Source organism: Erinaceus europaeus, chromosome 1, assembly GCF_950295315.1.
Source record: "Erinaceus europaeus chromosome 1, mEriEur2.1, whole genome shotgun sequence".
Lineage (NCBI taxonomy): Eukaryota > Metazoa > Chordata > Mammalia > Eulipotyphla > Erinaceidae > Erinaceus > Erinaceus europaeus.
Window position 1 is genome coordinate 69,040,426 of NC_080162.1, and position 21,536 is coordinate 69,061,961.

The 21,536-nt window shown below is 39.4% G+C and overlaps 1 protein-coding gene and 1 non-coding gene across 6 annotated transcripts in view; both read right to left on the bottom strand.

The window, feature by feature from the left end:
• Nucleotides 1-21,536, bottom strand: part of SHLD1 (shieldin complex subunit 1) — a 92,524-nt gene that overhangs the window by 15,698 nt on the left and 55,290 nt on the right. The window lies entirely within an intron of this gene.
• On the bottom strand, nt 11,941-12,131 carry LOC132542565 (U2 spliceosomal RNA). The gene has a single exon (XR_009553564.1). It is a non-coding gene; the product is annotated as a U2 spliceosomal RNA (small nuclear RNA).

The following is a 21,536-nucleotide window of genomic DNA, read 5'->3' on the forward strand; positions in this document are numbered from 1 at the left end:
TCAACTGTTTTTTTTTCCCCACCTGTCTATTAATTTACCATTTTGTTTATTGGGTTAGGTCTCTTTTCTAGCTCCTTTTTAAATGGAATACAAAATGAAATACAAAGAAGAAAAGAAAACATCTAATGCTAGTGGGAATGCAAACTGGTGCAGCCCTTTTGGAAGACAAAACAAATAAAAATGAAACTACTATATCACCTGGCAATACCACTCTTAGGCATTTATTCAAAAGACACACAAATGCTTATCCAAAAGGACATATGTACCACCATACTCATAGCTGCATTACTCACAGTGGCCAAAGAGTGGAAGCACCCTAAGTGGCCATCGACAAATGACTGGCTAAAGAAGCTATGAGACATATATTCCATTGAATATTCCTCAGCAGTCAGAAAGGATGATATTGTGTCCTCTGGGATAAAATGGATGAAATGGGAGGTGATTATGCTTAGTGAAATAAGCAACGAGATGAAAGACAACTGATTTCTCTTATTTGTAGAGTCTAGAGAACTGGTACCCATGAACTTGCAAAAACAAAACAAAAGTAAGCGACTGTTTCTGAGATTTATGAAAACTTTGGTGATTATCTTTGCAGGGGGTGGGGAGGGTGGGAAGACGGCACTTGGGTGGTGGGTGTGGTGTGGAACTATACCCTGTAATCCTACAATCTTGTAACCTAATTAAAAAAAAAAAAAAGCAGGTAAGCCATGCTTGTTTAAAAGAAGGGGGAAGAGGAGGAGGTGGAGGTGGAGGTGGACGTAGTAGTGGTGGAGGAGGAGAAGTAGAAGTTGACAATAACTTTGACTATTCTATTTTGAAGGGAAAAAATAATGTAAGGGTAAAAATAAGACTTTATGAGAAACTTATTTAGTTTCTGTTTTAATGACAAAACTTTTTAAGCAAAACAACCCTTAGAGTATCAGCTTATCAATGTCAACAAGTGATTCTGTGTCTCTGCTCCATTTGATGAAAAAGTCACACACTAAGCTGAATACAGGGGTAAGGAGAACATCCAGCTTACCAAGTCTCATTTCCCATACAAGAAAACTGAGATAAGCAGTAAGTTTTCAAAACTACCCAAAGAAAGGAGTTGGCATTAGAACACCAAAAAATACTGGTCTGATCATCAATTTATTTTCGTTATTATGAGTTTCACAGGATTACTGTTTGTCATAATGAGGACCAATGACAGTTTCATATGTTGATAACGAATCAGGTAGGGGAGTTGGAGAGTCTCTAAATAATTCTGATGATACTAATAAAAGTTTAGGAACCACAGGCTTAGATCATAAGAATGCGTAGCAATTCTCTTCTTACTGTGAGGCTGACTGAAGCTTAGCCTGAGGCCTAATTTATAACAGCTTGGTTTTGCATTTTGATAACTTATAACCAAGTTAAAGGATCTGAAGGTGACACTCCTTTATAGCTAGAAAGACACAGGAATTATCTGGTTCAGCCCTTCTATACTTTCTGGGTTGGAATCCTATAGCAAGTTCTGAGGCACTGCTCTCTGAACCTTCTGGGCCTTCTGTACCAGGCACCTTGAAGAGGGACAATGAAGAGAGAACAAAAGAGACACCTTCTTCAGGAGCTTCCTAGTAACACTTGAAGCAATCATTTAAATTGTTTTTCTTTGCATTTTATTTTACATGGAAGGTTCCAGCAGATTTGTTTCATACTCTGGCCTAGATAGTAAGGGAACATTTGTGAGCAGAAAGGAAAAGCTAATGATGTGGAGCTGGGTTGCTATGGCAACACTGCTATTTTGAATATGACTTTTTACTTCAGCAGAGTTAAATAAACATGAGCAGCTAATTATGATGATGTTTGAAGCATTAACCTTAGCCTTCACTGTTAAAGAAAAATAACCAGTTTAACAGTGATGCTTGACTGCTGCTAAAGACAAAATTATCCAAGGATCATTTCTCTTTGCTGGGGAGGCAGAAACTTGATTCCTTCTTGAAGAGGCATGGGAGCCTACTCACAATCTGTCCAAATCTACAAGTCAATATTTCCCAGGTTTACATTTTAAAGAGGAACAGAACAGGATTCCTAACAAAACAGCCAGTTGCAGTGTTGACATCAGCAGAAACAACTTTGAGACTGTAACAGATCAGGAAGTCTAGTATTTTTCCATACACAGCAGAAATTTTTGTAATATGCATATTTGTGGAAACAGATGTCACACCACATCAAATCAAAGTTAAGCAAATTTAGGAGGTCACAGGTTGAACTGTACACAAATACAGCAGCATGTAAGTATATAACTTAGTGTTTCCCTTTCAAAGCAATCACCCCAAGTTCTTATTTTAAAAATGCTAACATTACTGAGATGTGTTAAAAATCTCTTTAGAAAGTCTTTACTTCCTCTAAAGGCTTCCTCTGAATGTTTCCACTGGTAGCAAATCTCTATCCAGGGATAGAATAACTATCAGAAAACTGTCAAGAAGCATTAGGAATGAAATATGATAAATAATGTAAATAAACAAGCATGATAGCATTGTAAAAAAAAAAGACACAAAGTTTATCTCCAAAACAAAACTGTTCTACTTCATGTTTCATAGGTTGGCTCTGAAAGCCATTCTCACAAAAGAATGTCCCAGTCAATCCTGGGGAATGGCAAGCAGCCTGGTTTTGATGTATAAAGACTTTAAAGTATGTACCCTTAAAGGACAGAATTACATGAATTTACATTCCAGCTTCTGGGGAAGAAGTAAAAATAAAACCTCATAGTTATAGACCAGAAATCTCAATGTTCCCATTCTGGCTTTGGAGTGTAGAGTTTGGTCATAGGGTTATGCCTGAGCCCTAGAAGAACCATTTAAATGTCATATGACGGGGAGTAAGTCATTTAACATCTATCAATTTGCATATCCTCATGCGTAAAATGTGGATAATCGAAATTTCCATCTCAGGGGGTTGTAAGAATTAAATGAGGGTTGGGGAGACAGCATAATGGTTATGCAAAGAGACTTTCATGCCTGGGACTCCAAGGTCTCAGGTTCAATCCCCAGCACCACCATACACCAGAGCTAAGCAGTGCTCTGGTCTCTCTCCCTTCTTTCTGTATCTTTCATTAAAATAAATAAATAATATATATAGTAGAAAAAATTGGAAAAAATGGTCACCAGGAGCAGTGGATTTGCAGCACTGGCACTGAATTCTAGTGATAACCCTGGTGGCAATAAAATAAAATAACTTAAAAAAAAGAATTAAATGACATGGGCAGAGGAGACAGCATAGTGGTTATGCAAAGAGACTATTATGCCTAAGGCTTTAAAATCCTTGGTTCAGTCCCCCTCACCACCATAAACCAGAGCTGAGCAGTGCTTAGTAGCATAAAGCCTAGCACCTTGTAAGCACTCAATAAACAAAAGCTGCTTTATGAGAAGAGAAGTATCAATAACAGAGTTCTTACACATAAGCATCGAGGTATTTGCTATTTAACATCTGGGAGTTTACAAAATGAACATAAGTGCTTCTGCTTATGCACTAGGCAGGCATATCATAATGGTGGAGGTGACGTGATGTCATGGCTGCTGTAAGACAAAGCCCAAGCTAGCCAGGACCGAACTGAAACTATTCATCCTTTTTGTGCAATGGTGGAGTTGACATCACGTCTGTTGCCAGACAAAGTCCGAACAGACTGGAACCTACTGCAGAGCAGGAAGTCCTAGACTAAACCAAAGCTATTTGTTTTTAATCACACTGATAATTTGAGGACTTATTGGCTATATTACAAATACACAAATATTACCTAGGGACAATAGAAAGAGATCCCCAGGGGAAGTACACAGTGATAGCAATTATGGCAGTGAGTGTGACAAGACTAAACATGGCCTACGAGCAGAAGCTGCTGTACCCACTGAAAGGCTTTCAGAAAAGGAGCTACTTATCACTAGAGCTTCTCAATCAGCTGGACTCAGACCAAAAGCCAGACTTACAGGTATGAGTGACAGACTGTGGTCTTCACCTAGTCATAAAAAGGCTCTATTGTTTTCCCTCACCCTTGCCTTCCTTTATAGGTATCTATGATGAATATAGAGGTTGTGTAGTTAAATAGCTATGTGTAAGGGTTAATGAGTAAAAGTTAGTGAGCTTTCATACAGGCAAAAGTTAGTGAACTCTCATATATTCATAGGTTAGCTAGAAGAGAGCCCTCATGGTGTGTGCTTACTTTACAACAGAAGATTTCTTTAGGTAGACAGTTTGCTAGATATTAGAAAAGTGTTATTTAGTTAGACCTATCCAAGAATGGGTTAAGAAAAAAAGCTATTAGACTGAGCTCCAGAAAAGATATGCTACCCAACACAGACAGCTGAAACAAACGGAATAATGTTTGAAGTTATCTTGGCCACACCAAGGCCACACAGATGGTCAATAACCAGGGGAGGGTAGGCTGTCTCAAAAACTTTCAAGGAGAACATGTCTATAATGATAATAGCGTCTAGAGTTATTTTTAATGTTAATAAAAACAGTCTTACATGATGTCAACTGTATACTTGATTTTTTTTATAATTTTAAGATTTTTTTTAAAAAAAGATTTTATTTATTTATTCATGAAGACAGGAGGAGAGACAGAAAGAACCAGACATCACTCCAGTACATGTGCTGCTGGAGACTGAACTCAGGACCTCATGCTTGAGAATCCAACACTTCATCCACTGTGACACCTCCCGGACCACTGTATCCTTGATGTTAATGAAAACAATTATACATGATGTCAACTGTATCCAGGCAAAAAGTATTTAAATAAAGCTCTGTAGACAGAGGCAGAGACGCTTCTATCCTACACCTAAAGCAGCTGATATGCCACTCACTTCATTTCTTCATCGCTGACTCCCCTCCCCTTCAGGGCATACCCTAGTAACTGTGACCGGGGCTGGCTCCCGGCATCATAAGAAAAAAAGAGGACAGACATGCATTTTCTTGGCTGGAAAGAACACCAACTTTACCAATAACTACTGCCCCATCTTGGCATCGGAGCTGATGGGATGAATCATCCTGAACATTACCCATCTCACAGCAGCAGGACTATGACTATAGAGGGGTCCCAAGTGCACGCTCTGCAAAGCAAAGATGATCCCAGTGTGGGTGGAAACAGCAGGTCCCTCAGTGTGTGGGAGTGTCAAACACAAAGCGCAAGTGATGGAGCCCTCCAGCTGTCCCCCAACATATTCCCTAAAGAAGACCAGCATCAAGTGTGTGGGTGAGATGGAAATGACTAAAACTTCAGGGAGCCTGAAGGAGGTGGTTTTTGAAAGTTAATGGGTTAATATAAATCCGAGTATAGTACAGAGAGCTTCAAGGAAAAGTCTAGGCTAATACTGAAGAAGTAGAAACAGGTTGCGTTAAAAAAGAAAAAAAAAGAGGAGGGGAAGATAGAGATAAAGACAGACACATACAGATCTGCTTCACTGCTTGTGAATGGACTTCCCTGCAAGTGGGGAGCTGGGGGCTTGAACGAGGATCCTTACACCGGTCCTTGCTCTTTGTGCCACCTGAGCTTAACCCACTGCACTACCACCCAACTCCCCTTCTTTTCTTTTTTTTTTTTTTAATTTTTTTAAATATTTATTTTATTTATTTATTCCCTTTTGTTGCCCTTGTTGTTTTATTGTTGTAGTTATTATTGTTGTTGTCATTGTTGGATAGGACAGAGAGAAATGGAGAGAGGAGGGGAAGACAGAGAGGAGGAGAGAAAGATAGACACCTGAAGACCTGCTTCACTGCCTGTGAAGTGACTCCCCTGCAGGTGGGGAGCCGGGGTTCGAACCGGGATCCTTATGCCGGTCCTTGTGCTTTGCGCCACCTGCGCTTAACCCGTTGTGCTACAGCCCGACTCCCCCTTCTTTTCTTTTTTAATAGAGGGCAAGAAACTGAGAGATAGGGAGCAACAAAGAGATACTACAGCACTACTTCATCATTTATGAAGTTTTTCATGTTGGTAGATAAAATAATGGTTGTGCAAACAGACTCTCATGCCTAAGGCTCTGAAGTCCCAGGTTCAATCTCCCATACCACAAGCTGAACAGTGTACTGGTAAAAAAAAAAAAAAAAAAAAAGTTTTTCACAGCAGGTCAAGGTTAGGGGATTGAACGTGAGTCGTTGCACAATGTTGTGCTCTACCTGGTCAGCCAGTCCCAAGCTCCACTGGACCTAAATCTCAGTCTTATTTTCTTTCCCCTCCCACTTGCCCTCTGCTTAAAGCTGGTTATGAAGGACTCCCCCACCTCCAAGCCCTCTGGAATAAATAACCTCAGAAAGCACAAAAAAAAAAAAAAAAAAAAAAAAAATTCAGAGAGACTAGATACAAGTCCCAGACAAAATCTTAAAATAGCCTAAAGTGATACAGCCTGTAGATATGGCCAGGCTTTTAGGCAGCAGGGAAGTGAAAAATGGATGGAGACCTCCAGCTGTCCCCCAACATATTCCCTAAAGACCAGTATCAAGGGTGTGAGTGATAGAAAAGATGGGAGATGAAGGGTTTAAGGTATATATTTGTGTTGGAAATGTTTCTAATATGAATGAGTAAGGGCTGGAGGTGAATGCAAATATGGAAATAAACTTTTGCTCTCTTTAATAATTTTTTATTATTATTGTTATTTATATATTGGGTAGAGACAGCCAGAAATTGAGAGGAAAAGAGAGATAGAGAGGGACTTTATTTATTTGACTCTTTTGTCACTATCAGGCTATCCCATCATATGGGGCCCTAGTCGGGAAGTCCTGAGATTCCCAAACAGACATGATGGGCTTAGACCTCGAATAAATTCCTCTCTCCATTGTTACCGGTCATTTCTATCAGGAACAATACAATAGACCCCTTTGAGGGGTCCCATAGGACGTTACCCTCAACGTGGATCAACAACAGCAGAGAATGTTCCATCCTCCAAAGGGAGGCTAGAAAACATACTCTATCTTCCACCTGAGGAAGATGGGTCCTGAAATTGGGGCAGCTTGGAACATTCCTACTCATGACCACAGAAAGTGAGCTCAGATAGATCTATAGAGATGCAGATGTCACATAGGCTCCCAAGCTGAATATGGGCCCCAGATTACATCAAATCAATAGGGTTTACAGTCAACATATTTATGCATCTTCCCATATTTGGGGGCTACTCTCTTCCCTGATCCAGCTTTCTGGTCCTTTTTTCAGCCATGACATCATCTCCCCAGACAATAACTTGGATTCACCTACATATCAGATTTCAGGCTCAGGGGAAAAAAAGCAAACAACGAGTACAGCCACAGGCCCTTTGGAATATAACTAAAATATGCCTAATAGCTATCTACAGAATGGAGGACCCTCCCCCCCCCCCAATTCTTCATCTGCACTATTCCAGTCTTTAGGACCATGATTGTTCAACAATTTGTTTGGCTTTGTATGTTAACTCTCTTTTCAACCACCAGGTTCCAGATGCTAGCATGATGTCAACCAGACTTCCCTGGACAGACAGCCCCACCAATGTGTCCTGGAGCTCTGCTTCCCCAGAGTCCTTCCCCACTAGAGAAAGAGAGAGGTAGGCTAGGAGTATGGATCGACCTGTCAATGCCCATGTTCAGTGGGGAAGCAATTACAGAAGCCAGACCTTCCACCTTTTGAACCCCATAATGACCCTGGGTCCATACTTCCAGAGGGATAAAGAATAGGAAAGCTATCAGGGAAGGGGATGGGATATGGAGTTCTGGTGGTAGGAATTTTGTGAAGTTGTATCCCTCTTGTCCTATGGTTTTTGTCAGTGTTTCCTTTTTATTAATAAAAAAATTTAAAAAAAAGAAACACAAGAGTCTATAAATTAATAGGTAAGTTAGAAAAAGAAAGGTTAGAATAATGATACACTAATAGGAATTTGCTGATATATACCCCAGTAGATGGGTAAAACAGAAGATTAGATAGTGTTGGAAAAAGAACGGGCCAGGTGGTGGCACACCTAGTTAAGCACATACGTTACACTGCACAAGGACTGGGGTTCAAGCCCCCGGTCCCCACCTAGGAAAGTTTCACGAGTGGCGAAGCAGAACTGCAGCTGTCTCTTTCCCTCTCTATCTCCCTTCCGCTCTCAATTTCTGTCTCTATCCAATAATACATAAATAAAAATAAATCTAAAAAGAAAAAAAATTAAAAAAGAAAAAGAATTGCAAGATTCTATCTGAAAGTACTACTCAGAATTTAGCATGAGTGATAAAAGTGAAGAAAAAACAAAAAGTACTTAATCAAATATTTTCTACTTAAGCCTAGATACCCTCCTCTCCTACCCCCTACTCCACTTCATTCAATCACTCTAAGTCTATATTTGTTATATTTGTTAGATAAAGCAAGGATAAGGGCAAGAGACTGACACACTTTAGTGATGGCTCTTTTGGTCACTATCAGGTCACTCCATCATCCAGGGCCCTAAGTCAGGGAATCCTGGGATTCCCACATATATGATGATCCTAGACCTCTAATAGATCCCTCTCTCTATCATCACTGGTTACTTCCATCAGCTTTGCAGTTCTATTCTCAACTTGGACACCATCAGATAATACTTAAAATTTTTTTTTTATATTTATTTATTCCCTTTTGCTGCCCTTGTTTTGTTATTGTAGTTATTGTTGTTGGATAGGACAGAAAGAAATGGAGAGAGATGGGGAAGACAGAGAGGGGGAGAGAAAGAGAGATACCTGCAGACCTGCTTCACCACTTGTGAAGCGACTCCCCTGCAGGTGGGGAGCCGGGTCTTCCACCGGGGTCCTTACGCAGATCCTTGTGCTTTGCTCCTTGTGCGCTTAACCCGCTGCGCTACCGCCCGACTCCCTCCCAGATAATACTTTTAACCCACCGGAATGTTAGCTATCAGGCTCAGGCAAAACCTACTGAAGTCATGGGCCCATTGGAATATACCTAATATAGACTTCCTAGCTTCTTCCTACATGAAAATCCTTAATTGCCTCTGCTTTATTCTAACCTTTAAGTTTCTGGTTATTAAACAATTTGTTCTGCTTTACATCTTAGTGCTTTTCAGCCACCAAGTTGCAGGTGCTACAGTGACACCAATCTGACTTCCCTGGGTAGATGACCTCACTAATGTGTCCTGTAACCCCACCTCCCCAGAGCCCTGCCCCACTAGGGAAAGTAGAAACAGGCTGAGGGTGTGGATCAACTGTCAACACCCACGTCCAGTGGAGAAGCAATTACAGAAGCCAGACCTCCCACATTCTGCACCCCATCATGACCCTGGGTCCATCATCCCAGAGAGATAAAGAATAGGAAAGGGGGCTAGGCAGTAGCGCAGCAGGTCAAGGGTACATGGCTCAAAGCACACTGACCAGGTAAGGATCCTGGTTCAAGCCCCAGGCTCCCCAACTGCAGGAGGGGGTCGTTTCACAAGCGGTGAAGCAGGTTTGCAGTGTCTGTCTGTTTCTCCTCCTCTCTGTCTTCCCTCTGCTCTGGACTTCTCCTCAGTCCTATCCAACAATAACAATAATAGCAACAAAAAAAATGGGATAAAATGGCTTCTAGTAGTAGTGGATTTGTAATGCAGGTACCACCAAGGCCCAGCCATAACTCTGGAGGCAAAAAAAAAAAAAAAAAAAAAAAAAAAGAATAGGAAAGCTTCCAATGGAGGGGTGAGCTATACAGAACTCTGGTGGTGGGTATTATATAGAATTGCACCCCTCTTATCCTACAATCTTGTTAATCATTAATAAATCACTAATAAAAAACCTAACAAAAATTAAGAGATGTTTAAGACAGTGAAATGGCTTACCATGCATCTAGCTGGAATTTCAGAAATAGAAAACAAAAAGAATGAGGGAAAGACAATGTACAGTGAGTTAATGGATAAGAATTTCCAAGAACTGTATAGAATGCAAGCCCTCAAAAAAAAAAAAAGAAAGAAAGAAAGAAAGAATGCAAGCCCTCAAATTTAGCAGTCAAAATGTTTTACAAACAGGATAAACAATAGCGATTACGAAGAAGATCATAAAAAATAATTAAAGATTCTCAAAGGCAAAAAAAAAGAAAATACAGACTCTAAAACAACCCAAAAAGAAAAGACAGTTTACCTAAAAACGAATGACGACTAAGTTGACTGTTGCTGTCTCAACAGCAGTTATGACTAAGCTAATTGTTGAATTCTCAACGGTAGCAATGCAAGCAGGAAGCCACTGTAATAATGCTTTCTAAGTTTCAGGAGAAAATAAATGCCAACCAAAGACCACTCAGGAAATATCAAGGAAATTAAGACTTCAGTCTCTCAACTGGCCAGACCGACACAGGGATTTAAATGCCACAGCCTTATTGTCCTCATAGTCAAAACTCATACTCTAACAATTCTTAAAATGGACAATATTTATACTACATTGACTGATTTGTGGAGATTTTATCTGAAGTCAGAGGAATAAGCTACATCAAATTTCCAAGTTTTCTATTCTTTTGTTGACATCAATCTTTTTAGTCCACCAGCATTGCCCAGTTACCTTTTAAAAACATTTCAATTCTAGACTTTGCTCCAAAATCTCATGCGATCATCTTTAAAGTGTAGACTATGGTTACCCTATATTTTGTTTTTAAAAGTTTCATTCTGTAGTAATACAGAATCATTCAGTTTCCAAGTTTTCCTAGTTCAATTTATAAAGGATAGTCCTGCTTCAAGTTTTACAGATGTCATTTTCTCTCTGTATCATCAATTATCTCCATTTACTTTTCAAATAATTTCTAATATTACCATCCTAACTCAGCTCATGTCCGCTGTTTTTATGGTCTTAGCATTGTAGTATTAATGGAGTAGTCACTGTCCTACACACCAAGATTTCTGAATCAAATACTCTTTTAGTTTTTTTTTTTTTACTCTCTCATTATATTCATTCTCTTTGAAGAGAATATATGAAAAATATTGTATAACTTACTTTGAATAAAGTAGTTAACTGGTAGGGAAGGGGGCTCAAAAGGTAAAGCACATTTTTGCATGTGTGAGTTCCTGGGTTTAATCTCTGGCACTACATATGACTGAGCAGTACTCTGATCTTTCTCAGTCACATATTAAATAAATAAGTAAAATATTTTTAAAAAGTAAAAAATTTTAAAGTTTTTTTAAAAATTTATTCCCTTTTGTTGCCCTTGTTTTATTGTTGTAAATATTGTTGTTGTCATCGTTGTTGGATAGGACAGAGAGAAATGGAGAGAGGAGGGGAAGACAGAGAGGAGGAGAGAAAGATAGACACCTGCAGACCTACTTCACCGCTTACGAAGCGACTCCCCTGCAGGTGGGGAGCCGGGGGCTCAAACTGGGATCCTTCCGCTGGTCCTTCGCTTTGCGCGTGGGCTTAACCCAATCAGTACCGCCTGACTCCCAAAAAAAAGAAAGTAAAATTTTATTTTAGTCAGAAAGCTATGTAAGCCATAAGTCAAAGAGTGATCCACAAGGTTATTACTGCTAATATTGATTACCTTAATGTTATTTTGAAATTATGTGAATGTCCTCTTCAAATTTATTTCACATGCAAACTAAACAAGTGTCATATATATACAAACTAGGAAGTAATAGTAACTTGTAGGAGGCTGTGAAGAAGGAAAAAGAAAAATATTTAATTATACTGATTATTCAAGGAGACAAAAAAAATCTTTTTTTTCACTGAGTGGCAAAACCTCAAATACATTCGAAATTTATAAAAGAAGACTAAAAATTATACACATGTCCTAGAAGAGATAGCTCACTGGGTAGGGTGCACACATTGTCACCCCTATGGCCCAGGTCTGAGCCCCAGCACCACATGGGAAGTATTATAGCTATCAAAGAAGCTCTGGTACTGTGGCATCCTCTCTCACTTCCTTTACTTCTCTCAGTGAAAAATAGCCTGGAGTCATGAAATCATGCATTTGTGAGTACACACACACTGAACAAAAACTATATACCCAATCAGTTGTTTTTTGTTGTTGTTTGTTTTTACCCCAGGAAGGGGTGCACCGTTCCTGGAAGTACTGCAAAACCAGGTCGATGCATGGAGTGGATGGAGCCAACCCCTATTCTGACTCCCCGCTCCAAAAATCCATTTAATATATTGTCCTCAGACAGAGGACATGTCAGATATTAAATTGATAAGAACAGATACTACACTTGATCTTAGCTAAAAGGCCGAGAAGCGATCCCCAACAAGTTTTTCATGTATATTTCTATTTTTCTCTATCGTCATATGTGAAAATCTGTGTTATAACAACAACAACAACAACAAAAAAACATTTGTGTATTTTATTTTGTGAAAAAATATATTAAATTTTCACTTTGGAAAAAAACTTTGTTAATGAGAGAGAGAGAGAATCTGAGATCATTTTGCCACAGTATCAGTATCAGGGATTTAACTTGGGACAGATACAGTATCAGGGATTTAGCTTGGGACTTCACGTATGCAAGTCCAATGATCCATCAATACACACACTCTCAATTTTTAAAATACCTATACACATGAAGTATATTTAATAAATCTAAAACATGGCATGAAAACTAAGTTTATAAAGCTAGATCCTCAGATGATTTTAATGTTCAGTTAGGTTGGGCCCATTACTCAAGGGAACTGAGACATGTCTCGACTAGTAATCAAATATACATTTCATATTCAGCAAATATTCATTTCAATGGATGAATGAATGAACCAACAAATCAAAAAGTATCTATGTTATTATTCATGACAGCAGGTCTACTGCTAAGGTCAGAAAAAATTCCAAGCATATAAAAAAAGCACATCAGACATCTTTTAAATGCCTTTTTACTCTCACAAGAAGACCATGAAGCTAAGTTGAATGTTCTTATTCTTTAGTTGCAGTCAACAAGTATTACTTTGTCTACTTTAAGCAGAGAAAGAAGTGTTAAAAATTAAAGCATAGTGGTCTGGTTGGTGGCGCAATGGATAAAGCATTGGATTCTCAAGCATGAGGTTCCGAGTTCAATCCCCGGCAGAACATGTCCCAGAGTGATATCTGGTTCTTTCTCTATCCTCTTCTATCTTTTTCATCAACAAATAAATAAATAAATAAATTCTTAAAAAAATATAAATGAATAAATTATAGTTCACATCACTGTTAATTCACATCAACTTCACTAGTTAGCTGGCTGTATTCATCCATTATCTACCCACCCATCCAACCACTTACTCATCTACCTATCAATTCACTTATTCCTTCTTCCACTCCTATACACAGCCAGGCACCTACTCATCTCTAGTAGAATGATGTAGATAGCAGGATAAAAATGTTAAGCTATATCCAAAATAAAAGTACCAGTAATTGTACAAACCAAAGTTGAGAAGAGTAAGAATGGTCAGTGACAAATTATAATTATAAAATGTTAGAAGTGCTTCACAAAGGACAATGTGTCAGTTATTTTAATTTTTAAGAAAGATTTATTTATAAAATAGAGTATGTGTGAGACTAGTGCACTGCTCAGTTGGAACAAAATGGTACGAGGAATTGAACCTGTCGCCTCTTGAGACCTGAGGCTTGCAAGATCTGTGGTCTAACAGACTGAGTTATCTCCCTGGTTCTGTGTCAGCCATTCCTTTTTTTTTTTTTTTAATATTCTAATTTTGAACAAAGATCACTTTAGGGCTAGGGAGAAGTTTTAAAATGCTTTATTTGCTATCGCAAGTTAGAAATTGAAATCTGTCGGTTTGGCAAGGTAAATATTTGCTGAAGATTAAGTACATAGCAAAGGTACATCATTAAATCAAAAGCAATTAAAAAGTTCAATTTAGTGTCATATGTGTCTCCATGTTTTAAATTGCAGTGTAATTGACATATAGGATTATAATAGTTTCAGGTGTATGACATTTGTATACATTGCAAGGAGATTGCCACAATAAGTCTAGTTCCCATCTGTCACCATACAAACTTAATACATTATTGACTATATTTCCCACACTGTATATTACAGGCATCTACTCCATTTTTAATGAGCATGTAGCCTCAACAACCACAAGTCATAGTTCAATCTATCTCCATGGTGGAGAAGGAAATGATAAATGTCTTCAGCATGACTTCCAATAAAGTGAGTCCGAGTTAATTATACCCTGTGCAAGTGAAGCTGGATTTTGTTAAATAAATGAGCCTGCCAACCAAGGTCATCTGCCACATGCTGGACAAAATTTCATATTAATCAACCATATATTGAACTGTGTCAGTGACAGAAGGAGAGTTGCTTAAAATTTATATTTTAATTAATTTTTATGTTTCTCAAAGTAATGCATGCATTTAGCTTTTTTTAAAAAAATATTATTTATTTTCCCTTTTGTTGCCCTTGTTTTTTATTGTTGTTACTGATGTCGTTGTTAGCTAGGACAAAGAGAAATGGGGAGAGGAGGGCAAGACAGAGAGGGAGAGAGAAAGAGAGACACCTGCAGACCTGCTTCACCACCTGTGAAGCGACTCCCCTGCAGGTGGGGAGCCAGGGGCTTGTACTGGGATCCTTTCCCGGTCCTTGTGCTTTGCGCCATGTGTGCTTAACCGGATGCGCTACCGCCTGACTCCCAACTTTTTTTTAAAATTTTAACTTTCACACCAGAGCACTGCTCAGCTCTGGCTTGCAGTGGTGCTAGGGATTGAACCTGGGAATTCAGAGCTTCAGAAATGAGAGCTTTTTGTGCTTATAGATTTTAAAAATAGATGACACTGAAAGTCTAACAATGATAGTTCTTTGCCTCCTATGTCTTCCTTCTCATTCCTTACAATCTATATTTCAAAGCAGTGTTCTTTCTGGTTCTGACAGCTTTTCTATGACAAATTATTAATGGTATAGATGAAAAGTTTATCATTTTCAGACATGATATGTGCTCACGACCTTAAATCTCAGGCAAACATATACCAAAGTTTATCTCCTCCCATCCTCAAAATTAAATTAGTTTTTTTTAAAAAATAAATCTATATCCAGTGTTTCTATTATTACAACCATGCAAAACTGATTATTGCTACAGAATTTATTGCATAAGAATGTTTCTTTTCTTTTTTCAGAGATTTATCTATTAATGAGAAAGAAAGAGTAAGAGAAAACCAGGGCATTCTGGCATATGTGATACCAGAGATCAAATATAGGACTTTATGCTTGAGAGTCCAAAGTTTTATCCACTGTGCCAAATCCCAAGTCGTTAATGCTTTACTTTGCTATTTCTTCTATAGTTAATGTTTTGGCTTGTTTGTTTTTGCTCTGTTTTCTTCACTTTGACACTTCTTCTGCAGTTAAATGTTTTGGCTTGTTTTTGCATTTGCTTGTTTTGCTTTGTAACTACCTCTCAGTCTACCCTAGCCTTCCAAGAAACTCTCAGTATAATTTTCCACATGTCAAACTGACAGGATAGTGTGCAATTCCCCAGCCCTCCTGGTCACTTTCTCCTGAGGGCCCTCTACTCTTTCTCTAGCTGGCCTGGTTGCTTTCCAGCCAGTGACCTAAACTTCATGGATTATTTATTTTGATGATGATTTCCTCAACCCCATTTCCTGTTTTGTTTTGTTTGCAATTTTTTTCTGCCTAAGTCATTGTCTCTCTGTATTCTTACTTAATTTATGAGTCTATACTTTGTGATGGAGGACTTGCTTGAGTTTCGGTCCTCATTGGTTTGAATTCACAACTCAAGGATAAAACGTTAAAACTCCATTAGAAGCAATTGTCATGAGTAGCTGGGTGGTATCCACTCTGATTTTCCAGAGATAGATCTTCTCATTTTCTAACTAGTCAGACAGTTTGGTTGAGGATACTATTTTAGACTTGGCGGTTCAGCAGGTCTAAATGCAATAAGGCAGGAAGCAATGGGAGTATGAGGCAGGCAGGTTTCAGGTAGAGGGAATGAAGAGTCCCTGAAATGGAAACAGGTTTAATAAGGATGAAGACTAGAGCAGAATGAGCAAGGAAAAGAGTGAATAAATGATGTTTATTCACAATTTATGAACAAAAAAATCTCACACAGACCTTTTCAAAGAAACTAAAAATATTAGTGATAGTCTCTCAGCCTGGAGAGTGGCACAGTGGACAAAATGTAAGACTCTCAAGTATGAGGTCCCCAGTTCAACCCCCCAGCATCACACATTACAGAGTGCTGTTCTGGTTCTCTCTCTCTTTTTCTTTCATAAGTAAATAAGTAAACCTTTAAAATATTAAGGATAGGGGTCGGGCAGTGGTGCACCTGCTAAAATGCAAATATTACTATGCATAAGGTGAAGCAGATCTACAAGTGTAGATTTTTCCCTCTATATCTCATCAACCCCTCTCAATTTCTCTCTGTCCTACCAAATAATAAAATAGAAAAAAAATAATTGTGCACCTGGTTGAGTGCACATGTTACAATGCACAAGGACCTGGGTTCAAGCCCTCAGCCACCACCTGCAGGGGGAAAGCTTTGCAATTGGTGAAGCAGTGCTGGTGTCTCTGTCTCTCCCCCTTCCCTCTCAATTTCTGGCTGTCTCTATCCAGTAAATAAAGATAATAAAAAACAAAAGTAAAAATAATAAAAATGAATTGAACTGGTTTTTTTTATATAGTATCAGGCATCAGAAAAAAAATCACCATTGACTTCATTTGGCTAATCAAAAGGCTAACAGTTATGTGACATTTTCTATCTCTTCATTCTTGTGAAGACTCTGAAAAGTGAAAATTTCACAGGCTAGAGATATAACGCTTATGCAAAAAAGACTTTTATGCCTGAGGCACTGGAAGTCTTAGGTTCAATCCCCAGAAGCACCATAGCAATGCTCTGAAGGTGGGGGGCGGGGGAGAAAAAAAAAAAGAAAAATGTATACCTCCAAAACACACTAGAATAAGTTATAAAGCTAAACAACACATCTGAAATAAACCAAAAGAAGCAACTCATGCTGTTGAGGAAAAAAAAAAAAAAACCAAGCAGAGTGTCTATTTGGAAGTTATATTTAGCCTTTATTCAGTTATTTCTGGAAATAGAGCATAAACTGAGACTTGATAACATGGGTGGTCCCGCAGACTAGGCAGAGACTAGGCAGTGGGCAATTCACTAGTAAAAAGCCCTTTACAAGATTGAAAGTAAAACCTATGCTCACAAGCAAAGGCAGAAGAACTTTTTTTACTGAAATTATACTACAACTTCTCCCAAATGGCATGATTTTTATAGAAAACTTCCATTTATAAACCAGCCACCAAATGGTTGAAAGATTAGGTCAAATAACTTGCTGGAGGGCTTCCAAATCCTTCTTGAATTTCTGTTAATTTCAAAGAGTGACTCAGACCTGACTATAAATGCCATCTGTGCTCCTCCACCAGCCACCCTGATAGAAGTCCTGCCGATTACATGCTGCCAAACATGTTTTGACTCTTCTCTTGTTGATTTTTCTCTTTCTGCAGACTCCTTTCTCCTTGAGAACCCCCATGACCATGCTCTCCATTGTGAGGTCTCTTCAATCTCCCAAGCAGATTGGGGTGACTCTGTCCCAGGCTCCAAGCCACTTAGTATAAAATATTCAGCAGCTCTTCCAGGGAACTGCCATCTGAGCATGACTGTTTTCTTATCTGTGTGTGACTTCCCAAAGACCTTGACTTGGCCTGTCTGTAGTGGGACACCAGTGCCTGGCATCCTACTGAGGTAAATAAAATGCGTGAATGCAATGCCTTAGCTTTTAATGCGAAAGAACAAGCTTAAGATAGCATCAATGCAAGAGGCAGGGAGAATTTGGTGAGTTGGTAGTAGGTGGAGGCAGGCAACAGTATAGTTCCAGCTCAGGTCCTAGCTGGCTATATGGTCATTGAACCTCTCTCTCTTTTGCCAATCTGGAGAATACCACCCTGCCCTGAAGTCTTGTTTTTCTTTTTTAATATTTAATTTGTTTATTAATGACAAAGATAAGAGAGAAAGAACTAGATATCATGCTGGTACATGTGCTGCCGGAGATTGAACTCAGGATCTCATGCTTGAGAGTCCAAGGCTTTATCCACTGTGCCACCTGCCTCCCAGACCACTGGAAGTTGTTTAACCCAAAAGAGCATTTGATTTTAAAGAAAGTTCAAGATCGTAGGGTTAAAAGTTAGAACTAGCCCCCTTACCTATGCACATCTATTTTTTGATAAAGGGGTCCAAATTATTAAATGGAGGAAGGAGGTTCTCTTCAATAAATGGTACTGGGAAAACTGGGTTGAAACATGCAGAAGAATGAAACTGAACCACTTTATCTCACCAGAAACAAAAGTCAACTCCAAATGGATCAAGGACCTGAATGTTAGACTAGAAACTATCACATACTTAGAGGAGGGGCCGGGTGGTGGTGCACCTGGTTGAGTGCACCTATTACAATGCACAAGGTCCCAGGTTCAAGCCCCAGTTCCCACCTGTAGAGGGAAAACTTTGCGAGTGGTGAAGCAGTGCTGCAGGCGTCTGTCTCTCCCTCTCTATCAACCCCTTCCCTCTCGATTTCTGGCTATCTCTAGCCAATAAATAAAGATAATAATAATAAAAAAACACTTAGAGGAAAACACTGGTGGAACACTTTCCTACCTAAACCTCAAGGACATCTTCATTGACACAAACCCAATTGCAAAGGAGACAAAAACCAAAAACAAATCAATGGGACTACATCAAATCACCCAAATAAAGAGACCCCTTACAGAATGGGAGAAGATCTTCACATGCCATACATCAGACAAGAGACTAATAACCAAAATATACAAAGAGCTCAGCAAACTTAGCACCAAAAAAGCAAATGACCCCATCCAAAAATGGGCAGAGGATATGAAAAGAATATTCACTACAGAAGAGATCTAAGAGGCTAACAAACATATGAAAAATTGCTCCAGATCACTGTCAGAGAAATGCAAATAAAGACAACACTGAGATACTACCTCGTCCCTGTGAGAATGGCATACATCAAAAATGACAGCAGCAACAAATGCTGGAAAGATTGTGGGGACAAATGAACTCTCCTGCACTGCTGGTGAGAATGTAAACTGGTCCAACCTCTGTGGAGAGCAGTCTGGAGAACTCTCAGAAGGCTGGAAATAGACCTCCAATGTGACACAGTAATCTCTCTCCTAGGGATATATCCTAAGGACTCCATAACACCCAACCAAAAAGATATGTGTAGAGCTATATTCATAAAAGCACAATTCATAATAGCTAAAACCTGGAAGCAAACCAGGCGCCCAACAACAGGTGAATGGCTGAGAAAGCTGTGGTATATTTACACAATGGAATGCTATTAAGAACAGTGAACCCACCTTCTCTGACCCATCTTGGATGGAGCTAGAAGGAATTATGTTAAGTGAGCTAAGTCAGAAAGACAAAGATGAGTATGGGATGATCCCATTATTAAATAGAAGTTGAGAAAGAAGAACAAAAAGGGAAACTCAAAGCAGAATCTGAATGAGTTTGGAGTACGGCACCAAAGTAAACATCACTAAGGTGAGGGTGAGGGTAGATGTTCAGCTTCACTGGGTGGGGGGTGGTGAGAAGGGACACAGACCTTTGGTGGTGGGAATGGTGTTAAAAAAAATCAGAACTAGGCCTTTTTTTAAAATTAAGATTTTTATTTATTTATTCATGAAGAATGACAGGCAGAGATAAAGAAACAGACATCACTCTGGTACATGCGCTGCCAGGGAATGAACTCTGGACCTCACGCTTGAGAGCCCAACACTTTATCCACTGCGCCACCTCCCAGACCGCAGAACTAGGTCTTTACTTTTTTTCTTCTTCTTCTAGCGTTTGCCCTGCTTCCGTAGCCAGTCAACAGCATCAGGTTGAGCCTCATGTAAAGTTTCAAGACCTCCTTTGAATCTGGAGAGGTGGCAGTCGTTGACTATGTGGGTCATAGTCTGTCTGTAGCTGCAGGGGCAGTTCGGGTTGTCTCTGGCTCCCCAGCGATGGAACATACCGGCGCACCGGCCATGGCCTGTTCGATAGCGATTGAGGAGGGCCCAATCATAACGTGCTAGGTCAAAGCCGGGTTGACGCTTGCAGGGGTCTGTGATGAGGTGTTTGTTCTTTACCTCAGCTGACTGCCAGCTCTGTTTCTTTTTTAAATTTTTATTTATAAAAAGGAAACACTGACAAAGACCATAGGATAAGAGGGGTACAACTACACACAATTCCCACCACCAGAACTCCGTATCCCATCCCCTCCCCTGACAGCTTCCCTATTCTTTTTTTTAAAAAAAGCCCCCCAAGCACAATCTTTTTTTAAAAGTTTTTTTCATTTATTTCTTCCCTTTTGTTGCCCTTGTTTTATTGTTGTAGTTATTTTTGTTGTTGTTATTGATGTCATCGTTGTTGGATAGGACAGAGAGAAATGGAGAGGAGAGGAAGACAGAGAGGGGGAGAGAAAGATAGACACCTGCGGACCTGCCTGTGAATCGACTCCCCTGCAGGTGGGCAGCCAGGGGCTTGAACCATGATCCTTACACTGGTCCTTGAGCTTTAACGCCACCTGAGCTTAACTGCTGCGCTACCGCCTGACTCCCTTCCCTATTCTTTATCCCTCTGGGAGTATGGAACCAGGGTCATTATGGGGTGCAGAAGATGGAAGGTCTGGCTTCTGTAATTGCTTCCCTGCTAAACATAGAAGTAGGTCTATTAATCATAGGTTTTTGCACAATAAGACCTTGCCTCTAGAATCGGATGAGGATGGAATAGAATAAAGCAAGTCGATACAGAATGAATGATAAATAAATGATAAATGCTAACTTGTTTTCAAAAATAAAATACTCTTTTATCCATCTATACTTTTTCATACTGACTACAGAATACTTTCAACTAGAAAAATACTATTTTGTTTCAAAAATCAGTAAATTAAAATACAACCCAACTGGATAACTTTGTGCTTTTTCCATTATGATTATAGAAATGGCACTATTCTTAGTCTTTACTTCTGCAAAGAGAAGATATACACAATATAACTTCTCTATCAAACTACTTTTTTAATTTTTGGAAAGTCATATTTCAAGGAAAGGACTCATAATAGGTGTGTCACTCGCCTGGAGGTGAGAAGATGTTGCCATAAACCTCCTTCGGGCAAACATTTTCTCCTGGCCTCCAAACAGCAGAATGGTAGTTCTAATCTGCACTCTTCAAAATAAAGTAAAATATGTTCGGATAGCTCACATCTATAAACTCACCCTTAAACAGATATCACTATCAAGAAGGCAACAAAAGGGAATCAACTATCAGCAATGCTAAGTTTTGTCTCCTTAATGCCGAGGACAGCAGGTGCATCTTAATAATGCATCTCCTAGGACGGGTGCAAGGATCCCGGTTTGAGCCCAGTTCCCCCCCCCCCTGGTGGGGGCGGGGTCGCTTCACAAGCAGTGAAGTAGGTCTATAGGTATCTATCTTTTTCTCCCCCTCTGTCTTCCCCATCTCTCTCAATTTTTTTCTCTCTGTCCTACTCAACAACATCAGTAACAACAACAACAATAACAACAACAGCAACAACAATGGGAAAAAAAGATGGCTTCCACAAGCAGTGGATTAGTAGTGCAGGCACTGAGCCCCAGCGATAACCCTGGAGGCAAAATAATAATAGTAATAATAATAACAATAAAAAACTTCCTTTGTAA